This window comes from Malurus melanocephalus, unplaced genomic scaffold, assembly GCF_030028575.1.
Source record: "Malurus melanocephalus ecotype Western Australia unplaced genomic scaffold, MMel_1.1 scaffold_169, whole genome shotgun sequence".
Taxonomy (NCBI): domain Eukaryota; kingdom Metazoa; phylum Chordata; class Aves; order Passeriformes; family Maluridae; genus Malurus; species Malurus melanocephalus.
Window position 1 is genome coordinate 879,550 of NW_026623401.1, and position 11,193 is coordinate 890,742.

Consider the following 11,193-nt stretch of genomic DNA (forward strand, 5'->3'; position numbering starts at 1 on the left):
AAATTCTTTTCTCATTTTCATGTTGGTGCTCAAATTTCCTGGGAATAACCAGATATCATTTCACCAAACTGAGGCTGTGCACTCATAACTGAGAGTTATTTTGTCCTTCAGAATTTCAACAACTCATTCTGATTTATGAAAGAATCTGGCTAAGCTTGAAGATTCAGCTGGAGTTTACAGAGTTATAACTCTAGTCTAGACTCATTGAGTCAACAATAATAAGAAAAAAGCCAAACTGTCTTTTTATATATTTTTTTGTAAACTACACAATTCAAAAACAGAAGCACTGAACTAGAACCAGTGTGCTGCAATCTAGTGYTGTTTGTACTGAATGTCTTTTTAGAAGAGGGTTGCATTTAAATAGAGACCAAGARTAAATGAGTATTCCAGTACCCACCCTCAAATGGAGAAACATCCATAGGCATTTGCTGACATCTACAACCCTGCAAGCAGACAACCATAGTGCAGAGAATGCCAGAACTTTCCATGGGAAATKACCCAGCTGGATGGGATTTCACATGAGGAAGAAGAGTGAGGCTGAATGCTTTGTCTCAAATATCTGTCAAAAGTCTTACAACAGAATGTAATATCTTGGGTTTCATTGATGTCCAGAGAACTCATATTTTGACAGGCCACTTTTTTTGAAAGTTTTWCAGAGAACACTGAAAGACAAAGAAAAAAAAAATTGTCGCAGCAGGCTCTCCTAATTCATTTTAAGCAGTCTGGTTTGGTCTCTGGGCATTTCTTACCATTTAAACAGAAAAATCAGGGATATTAARTAGTTCCCCAAATGGAAACTGGTGACAAAACGCAGTTATAAACAATGCCATCACTATAGAGCAACCGGTGGGTTTTAATATTCTTAGACAAACAACAGAACCTAATTATCTTTATTTATTCAATAAATCGAGTTCAAATTTGATCTATTAAATAGTATTAAATATTGAAAATAATTTTATAAATAAACACAATTGTTAATTTATTATTGATATGCATCATTAGGATTTTGGTAAAAAATAATTAAAAACAAGTGGAGAAAGATAGGGAGGAATCCATCTCAGACACCAGTACTGCTGCAGAACCTGCTTAGGTTGCCTTAGCCACAGGTAATGAAGAAAAATAGCTTCTGGAGGCAGGGAGGGAGCAGAGCTGGGCTTGGGAAGAGGCTGGGAAGCAGGAATCTATCCAACAGCCACTCCAGTACATGGATTGTCCACTGCCCYGTGCTGCTGCTTCAGGTGGCTGGTGCAAGGTCTCAGGAATGCTGCAACCAGGACAGMACAGCAAGGGAAGGGTGGGAACCTGGGGGCCTGAAAGGAGTGGTGGAGTGAAGGAGTATTTTAGGAGGCTGGGAGACTGCAGGGAGTCCCTTACAGAGGCAGTGTACCAATTCTGGCCCAAACTATGGCCTTTTTGAAACATTGCCATCACCTGCAGTCATACACTGGCACACAACCAAGAAACACACAGTGCAGGACAAAGGATTTTGGCAGCCTCATATGGACATAAAATACTGTACAATGTGGGGATTCATCGTGTGGCTACGGTGAAAAAAAAAGTTCTATTAATCATTTGGATCTATTATCAAAAAGGGACTTGCTCTTATGTTTCTTACACACTGAGATGTTAAAAAAGCAGGATCACAGCCAACGTTGTTATTCTAATCAGGATATAATCAGTAATAGTACATAACACAAGTAGAGCATTTAATATCTTGAAAAGCCTGTGCAAGTGTAAGATTGCTGGCTAAGAGCTAAGTTAGTGCAGCTGTTCAAATCACCTGTCATAAGCCTTTTGGTCTAATGATTTTAATCATTATACATTTGTAACTTCTGGTACATCTTTCAGGAAGAAAATGACAACCGTGGGGCGCAATTCATTCCCCGGCTGATGCCTCTSTGAGCATGCAGTGGCACCGAGCCGCCCGAAAGCAGCAGTGATGCAGTCGCTGTGACAGTGCAAGGGCAGATGCTCTGGACGGTAGAGGATGCTAGAGAAGAGGTAATTTTCCCACCTCGCTTTTCCCCATTAGGATCCCCTCAGCCTCGCCTGGTATCAGTTCGAGCCAGCTTCTCCCCATCCAGRGTCTGCTTTAGGCACTGCGAGCTGCGTGTGCCTGCCTGTGTGTACCCGCTCCTCCAGCTGCGTGCGTGCCTCTAGCTGCAAACCCAGGCACCTTGAAATGGGTCCAGAAGTTTGCATGATCTCCCTCTAAGCACATCCGTGAAGTCTGAGAGGTCTCTGCTCGGGAGATCTCTATTTTTCAATCGCGGGAGGCAGGGAGCCGTGTTTTTCCCCCATCTCCTGCCTCTGCTGAGCCACCAAGTGTTTCTGCCTCGGCTATAGTTTGCTTCCTCATTCCCACATGCCCTGTTCGGGCGGCAACCTTGGGATGCCGGGGTGGCGGTGTGATTCTTTGTCCTAGTCTATTTCATGTATTTTAATTTAGTCGGGCGGACAAAAAAAAMCAAAAAACCGAAACACATACACAAAGCCCAAGGCATCAAGACCAGATCCCCCTTCCCCCAAACCGTTAAATAAATAACGAGATGCCAAACCAACCGCCACCAAAAGAGTAAGCCAAAAATCAGCGTCAGCGAGCAGGAAACGGGAAAGTTTCTGCGCCCTGAAGCTGGTACCGCACGTCAAAGCGAGAATCCAGGGGGAGGGGAGCGGAGCGGAGCGCAGCCCCAGCCCGAAGCCTGCGAGAGCCGGGGATGCACTGGTGCGCCCAGCCCTGCATCCCGGAGCGACTGCCCGAGAGATGCTGCTGTGACTTGGTTCTGCGCCGGGAAAAGAACGGCTCCGAGCCCCCACCCCCGTCTCCTCCCTCTCTCCTCTTCCTTCCCCCTCCCCCGGGTCCTGCGGGGAGGCGGGTTTAAGGTGGGTCGTGTGGCCGCGGTAACTTTCCTAACAGAGCCAAAGAGGCGCCCGGAGTCCCCCGCAGCAGCATCGCCTGCCCGTCCTGGGCAGTGGCACCGGCGCGGTGCCCCCGTGCGAGCGGCCCCGGCTCGGCCGAGGCTGCCCGGGCTCCGCACGCCGCCTCCCGCCGCCGTCTCTCGCCGCAGCCCCTCGGAGCCGGCCCCGGGTCCCGCCGAGGTAGGTGCGAGTCGGGACAAGCGCTGGGCGCTGCCGGGGACGCGGCACCGGAGCCCCGTGTCCGCCGCTGCGGCTCCCCACGCCCCGCGTGTGTTCCTGGTGCTGCTGCTCCGGGGCAAGGATCTTCCTCTGCACCCCCGGCTGCGAGRGAGGAAGCCCCTTCCCTGCTCCTCCTGGAACTGCCCAGGCATCCAGGGCGAGCCGGGGGGAGGCAGTCTCTCCCCAATCCCTTCCCTCAATCTTTGCATTCTCGTTGGTGCTTCTGGAAGTGCTGAGCTAGGAGATGTGTGCGTGGGTGAGATCTTACGGTTTTATTAGGACTCTCCCCTATCAGCGCTTCTCCCAGAAGCCGCTTCCTCCCCCCGCCTGGTTTACTGGGGTGTTGTATCGGCACGAACTTTATTCTGGTTGYAGGAGAAGGATTTGGTCYCCTCGTGTCCCCGCGTGTCCCCTAYTCGGGCTGCTGCGCTGCGCGGGCGAGTGGACTCTGGGGCCGGCGCATCGCTGCTCGGATTGTAGCGGCTTCCCTTATCTGTACCTGCCGGGGCATCCTGGTGGTAGAGCGTGTTTGGGGTAGGGAGAAGTTGTAGGATGCTGTGTGTAAGYGACACCTGCGTTTCTAGAGCCTGGGAAGTGGGTGGAATCTCACTCTCACTGGCGCTACTCGCTGCTGCCAAACATTGCTTTCTTTTGCCTAGGCAGGACTCTGGCCACCCTGCCAGATGGTTCCTAACAAAGAGAGAAGTTTAGGAGTGTCAGGACATTGGCTCCCGAATTYAGTGCTCCGCTGAGATCTGCAGGTGACAGCACGCAGTTCTGACGSCTGTGTTTGTCTGATGCCAGTTACTCAGCTGCAAGCACGGGACACTCGATTGATCCAGAAAAGTGGGCAGAGGATCAATAGTTGTGAAATCGGGGCAGCCATCGCTCCTTGTTATTTAAATATCCAGCCCCTGTGATCACTGCTCGCTGGGTTTAGGCCATCCTCCCCCCACCCTCCCCGAAGGAAGAAAGTCCCGAGTTAACTAAAAAGAAGTCTACAGTTCATGTCTTTATTCACTCTTGAGTTAGAACGTGTAACACGTAAATTAGTTAGAACGGAGCAGCCTGTCTGGCTTCCATGACCTGTCAGATGGGTGAGATCCCGCCCCCTGTCATGCTCAGTCCTGTATTTTGGTAATAGAAATCTCAAGTCAGGTGACTGGATGTTATTTCTCTCAATCTCACATTATGTGGCTAAGGAATTCTGAGATGATTTATCCTGGGATATTCAAGTCTCAGTCAGAATCCTTTTCATGCTTAGGCTTCTCTAAAAGTCCATCCAGAGCTTTGCTGTCCTTTTGCTGTTTGGACTTTTCTTCCATGTCCACTTTGTTATTGAATCTCACAGATTTTCCTTCTCAGAGTAGTGCCTGCTGGATGCATTCTTTCAGGTGTATTGCCTTGATTATAGTCCTGTTCAACAAAGATGGCCAAACTGACAGAACAGCCTTATCATAGGGATGGATTTTAGGTGATCTTTTACAGACTAAGAATCATTTCTTGTTTATGAACAAGTTGATGTTCAGGGGACCTGCTCTGGAGTCTGTTAAATTTGAAGTGGGACACCTGAAATTGTCTTTRATGAGGTTAATAATAATGCTAATAACCACGTGTGATATATGTTTGCAAAGTCAGTTTCAAGGCAAGTGCATGAGTTCTTATTTGTCAGTAACAACCTCTGGAGGCTCCTTCARTGTTCAAACTATTGAACTTAGTTTTATTTGTGCTTTCTGCTGAGTAAATTTGTTATGGAATAGTAAAAGTTCTATGGAGAAAGTGTTTCAACATATGAAACATTGAAATGGTCATGTGGCCACAATCTGTTTTTCAAAACAGGATCGCGTGTTGTCACTCTTTCCAGTCACTCCCAGTCACCTACATTATGAAATTTTGTAGTTTTAGTTAAAAACTCTAAAATTGGCTGATGTTAAATACACAGTATTAGACTGCATTGTGTTGCTCCAGCTTTTTACTTATGAGAAAGGACTAATTTGATCTCTTGCTTTTTAAAATTAAATATAAATTAATAGTTCAAAGTATCGAACAGAAGCCAATGTTGCCTGTTAAGAAGTCCCGTATTTACTGTGAATGGGGCATTCAGCCATTTTCACTTTGAACAATCCATCAGGCTTTAAACACCAGGCAGCAGAATTAATATTTAAGCAAATGCATACGGCAAAGCTATAAATCTCTGAAAACAGTTAATTATATTGGAACTGTGAAAGTACCTTCGAGTACAGCCTGCATAAACTATTTCTCTATAGCGTGATCACCATTCTTGCAAACCTTTTATCCTTGTATGTGAAATCATTTCTAATTCTGTGTTTCTGCAAAGCATGTGCTTGGTTATTGTTTTCAAAACCATGTGGTTTAGGTTACTATTAAAATATAATATTTATGATACTACTTTGGTTGTTCAGCTTAAAAGGAAGTGCTGCATACCACTGCATATTAAAAAGCTTCTATATAATTACTACTTTTTACAGTACTGCTGTGCAAATCTCTGGGTCAGGAATTTAAATGGAGACTTTACAGAGTTCCCAGTTACTTTATATAAAAGCCATAAATCTTTCTCATGAAACATGGGGGCTGCAGGTATTGGGGAGTGTGGAGTATGGTGCCTGCATTTGCTTTTACCTTTACACAATTGCAGCATGTATGCTTGACATCGGTCTTTTTGTACTCCCAGGTGTATCCAGAGTGTGGTGAGCTCCCCAAATCACCCGTCTGTTGGTCCCCTTTGGGTCTGAATCACCTATTTATACATTAACTGTCATATTGTCATCTTATGCAAATATGTCTGTTCTGGGTGCATCTTGAAGAGGAGTGCTGGAAGGCATGGGAGGCACGGGAGACATTTCCACTGCCCAGAGCTCCGTTGCCTATCCATGCAAAGCAACCTGTGATGCTGCGAGAGGTAGAGTTTAGTGCTAATTCAAAGCCAAAGTCCCTGGGAATTTCTCCAGGGATGGTGATATATTTAAGACCGCACTGTAGATGCCTGTAGGACTCAGGTTTCACAATATCCTCCTCCCAGGATATCCTGCCTGGTCTCCAGCTRCTGCTCCACCAGCATTCCATTGTCCTGGGAGACATACATTGGATCTAGTGCCCAATGCAGATACCTTGGTTTTCCTCACGTGTCTCAAATAGTGCTTGGGATCCCTGTTAGGCAATGGACTCCTGCCCTGGCTACCTCACATATTACAAAAAAAAAATGGCTAATATGTAAAACCCAGGATCAAAGAAATAGTTACAATTACCATTGTGAATAAATGAATTGCCCCGAGAAAGGATTGTTCAGATGTTAATGGAAAAGATGGAAAAAATACCCCCTCATTGTTCTGTGCCGTGCAGACTGACCGTGCTGCCAGAGCCATCCGTACATTCCTTTGCACAAAACTGATTGAAACCTCAGTGGGGAAGTTCTGTATGTTAAGGAGAGAGACATGAAAAAGCTTGTAGAAAATTAAAAGAGCCACTCTCAGAGGAGACAAATCCCAGATAGAATCAGTTTTAGATTGTCAGAAGAATTCAGCCATGTACTTCTCATGATTCCTGTGAGTGATGTACAATTGGTGTGTGCATGTAGAGAGGAGGATTTTTGTTTAAGAACTTGTAGAATGTGACCCTTACCTTATGAATTACAGATGAAGTACCAAATTCAAGAAGAGACAATATCCCACACCATTGTGAAGATGCGACTCAGTAGCTGTGAGAGTGGGCTGCAGCCCAGAGAATCTGAGGCATTTGGTCAAGATGTCCAAAGACAAGTGCAGAATTCTCCAGGATGAGTGTGTTTACAAACACTTGTATCTGACCAGTAGCGCTCAGCCCTTCAGGCAGTTTCTCTTGTCTGGCTGGTGCTCTAAAGGGAAACTATTGAAATTTGTATGAAAGCTTCTTTCTGAGCGAGGCAGAGAGGTACAAGATGAAGGTCACCACTTAGCCTGCTCACAGAAATGCAGCAGGAATGAAGAGAACACACAACTCACACCAGATTGCAAACAAGAACAGAACTTTAGGGCTCAATTTTGTCTTTGCAGTAAGAACTGGCACTGAGAATTTCTCCTGGTACCAGCCTGAGAATAAAGGCTAATGAATGAATAGGCACGAAGCTGAAATGAGATTCATTGCTAAACATGTACTCTGCCTGSAGGAGGAGTAAGAGAGAGTAGCTGAAGAGAAATAATTCTGTGCACTAACTTTACATACTTCATCATCTAGTTTTTTCCATTCCGATCATTTAATAAGCACTAATAACCACTCTCAAAATATTTTAAGGGGTCAAAAAGCACCATAGAACTTGCCAGAATATGACATCTAAAAGGTTGCTCACGTGAGAAATTTGTGAACAAGTTTGTGTTGGGTGTCTTTTACTTGTTTTGTTTTGTTTTGTGTTTTCTTCTGATAATTAAGTGGTAGATAGGAGTGGAAATGGATCCAGTTCTCCTAAGCAGCAGAAATTTTACTTAACCTTTTATCTTGGATTCCTTGTTAAGATATAGGCTTTTACTAACCTTCTGTTTTATTACAAGCCTTACAGTATATAATTTTTTGTAAGGTTTATGGAGTGTTGCAAACACATGAAAATCTGATTTCTCTGGAACAAAGACAGTAGGAAAAAGCTTAAGAGAAATGATCAGGTGGAGTATTGGAATTCACAGTGGCCTCCTTAAGGGACCARACCAGGAAGGTATATGAACAGCTTTAAAGCCCTTTAGTTAAAGGATATAATCTATTTCTATAGGTTGTGTGGATGGATAAGGTGTTTCGGGAGCATATCCTACTTTTTTATAGTCTTTAATATCACAGCTGGTTTTGAGACAAATGCTTGAATAGTAAAAACTACTGTTTGGACATGACTGTTAAAGGAGCCTTTAAAGCTTTGGAGAGGTTTTGATGCAAATATTTCTCCCTTTTTTTTTTTTCTTTAACCTGTATGAAACATGAAGGTGCACTGATATAAATCCAGTGTAAGCACGAGGAGAATCAAGTTCTTTATCATGCTTTTAAAATCTCCCAAGTGAGGGAAGCATGGATGATTTATAAGTAGTCAACTGGCATATGGTACCATTATGATAACATCATGTTCACAGCACTTTCCAGATTGATATACAACCTTTCTAAAATGAGCTCTGCAGAAAAATAAGGAAGCATGTAAAGTCATTTAGCAGCCAGCACRCTGTTGGTACAGCACAGGACACTGGGAGGTGACTTCTCTGACACTCACTCAGTGTGTCACATGAGTTGTGCATCACAGTCTGGTACCTATTGACAGGCAGTCACTCCAGGAAAGTGTCACTGCCCCCCGTGCACTGGGGCTGATTTGTGCTCTCTCTGTGCACTGGAAACATTGCTTTCATTTTCATTCCACGCAGCTCTGGCCAAGTCGTGGGGTTAGCGCAAGGTATGGAATTTGTTTCTCAGGAGGAAGTCCGGTATTAAGCCCTTTGTTAGCAGTGGAAAGAGAAAGGCTGGGGTTACCTGAGGATGAGGACTGAATTAAATTTTAGTTCTGGATGGAAATATCCAGACTGAGATGGAAATGGTYTCCTTGACCTGCTGTGTCATTTATGGTTCTCAAGGAGCAGGAAAATCATAAATATTCTTAGAGGCAGGAGGCTTGACAAGACAAACTGTGGCAATGTTTCACTATTCAAAGGGCTTTTATCTACTTGCCACAGCTAGCTTAATTCTATTAAAGAATTTAAACAATGACACTTTATTGTAGCATAAATTTTACTTTTGTTTGCCTTCATTTAAATGTGCAAGCTGTAAATATCCTTTTAAAGAAGTCTTGACTGATTCATTTGAACTTGTATTAACTTCTTGTGCATTAAAATGGATATGGCAAATCAAAACTATGAAAGTCATAACACCTACCATTCCTCAAACTGAGGAAAAATGTCTGATGTAGCAATGTTCTTCACCTCTTCTCCTCTTCTAATTTCCTTTTCCCTGCATATTCCACAGAGGCTTTTTATCAACCAAACAGGATCAGTCAGTTATTTTAAAGACACAATCCAAGCATCAGAAAATTTACTTCTTGGTATTATTATGCATTTTCTTCTCCAAACATTGTGTGAACAAGCATGCCCTGAAACTCCAAGGAGAGAGTACTTTTATGCCCATGTTTATTTGCAAAGGGATTGGGCTTTKGAAGGCCTATATTGGCAGGGAATATCACCTTTAGGATGAGTTGCATTCTGAATATGATGCCTTCCCCCTTCCTCCATGGAGCCCAAGGTATTCCCTGGCAGTCTGCTAGTCCTGACCAGACCAGGCCAGGCCTCCAACTTTCGTCCTTAAATTGGGTGAGATGAATCCCATCCTTTCATAATAATGCCTAGTTTTCATTTTACTTGGGAAGAAAGACTAAAAACCGGATGGTAAATGAAYGAACAAATTTGAAAATTGTAATTTGTAACTCTGAGCTTTAGTTTAGATATGATGAGTTTTGATAGCTGTAGTGTTACAGAATGACAGAGCTGAGCATGTATCATGTAAGAGCAATGTTTGTGCCGTTTTTCTGTAAGCTTTCCTGACTGATGATTTTTGGATGTAACCCTAACTAATCCAGGTAATCTTTCAGCTGGAAATATCATTGCACTTATTTATGCAGAACTTGTTTTGAGGAATAAAATACAGTAACTGCAGTCAGTGACCAGAACTACAGATAATAACTTTGCCAGAGCACTGCAAAATACTTGAAAATTAAGTACTCCAGCAAATCAACTTTCTYTGGTGGTTGTGGGTGTAAATTGCCTCAGGAAGTTCTTTTGGGTCGGATTCTTCAGTGACATTATAGTGTCTTAAATTTTATAGCGTTGGACAGGAAAGTCATCAATAGCCTATAGGATGTGTTAATAGTAATTGAGGATTGATTAGATGAGTCTCTGCAGAGAGTGCTACTGGGAAGAAGTCACTAAAATGACAACAAGTGCTGAATTGTATTTACAAAATATTAATTTATATTAAATAATGGTGGTCAAATATATGGAAAGATTKGTGAGCTGCAAATGGAAGGAGACCCATTTGCACTGCCTGTTGCAGGAGAGGATCCATCCACTTGTTCCCCAGCACTGGATTACAAATTTTGCAGGACAGAAATTGTGATTTATGGAAACTGAGATCTGTGCAATGACAAAATACCATCTGCTGCTTGTGGTCAGAAGGTAGTAAATGAGTGAATGCAGTAGGTGTTCTTAACAGTTGAGGCAGATGCTACATCCATTCCAATCCACAGGAATCTGCAAAAGTTTTATTTTTCTTACTCTGTTTTGATTTATATTGTACCACTTTGGCTCRTGAAGATGTAAGTGAAATTTATTTCTCAAAATGTGTTCCGTGGGATTGTTTGTGGAGGATCGGAGCCCAGTCTGGAAACTGAGCTTGTTCCTCTTGCTCTCTRAGATGCAAAAAATGTGGGAACTCTAAACAAGGGGCAAGCGATGTTAAACAGAAAGGCAATGGGAAATAGCTTGGCAGGCAGAGGTGTGTGGGTAGAAAGGACACAGAAAGTCATTTATGTATAGAAAAAAGCGAGAAAAAGAAACACAATTAGAAAAATAAACAAGAAAGGACAAAGAGACAACTAAATAAAATTCAGCAACAGATTCAAGACTCACTCAGAAATGACTGAGTTTGGTCAAGTGAGGAGTCAGATCTGTGTATGGTGTGAAAAAGCCTTTTGCTTGACAGAAAGAGAGATGAATTATTAGCAGGATTCTGCAGCACTGATTAGTGTCCAGCATCTAACATTGATGGTTTCTAGATAATCCAGGCATCCTACTAATTTTTTGTAGCAAATTATTTTACCCCCTTCTCTCTGCAGGTTTTTCTTTTGCCTTATCCTCCTCATCCTTCTTTTAGGCTTTCTTAAGGATTAAGTTTCCCACTTGAGGGACAGCTTGGTAAAGCACTCAGCAGAGAACCATTTTAGGGTCTGTGTTCCCCTTGTAGTACAGAGCTAAGGTTGGGATTTTCTTTTGCAAGCAGGCATTGAAAGGCAGGAGATCTACTTAAAATAATGTGCACTGGAAGCTGAAT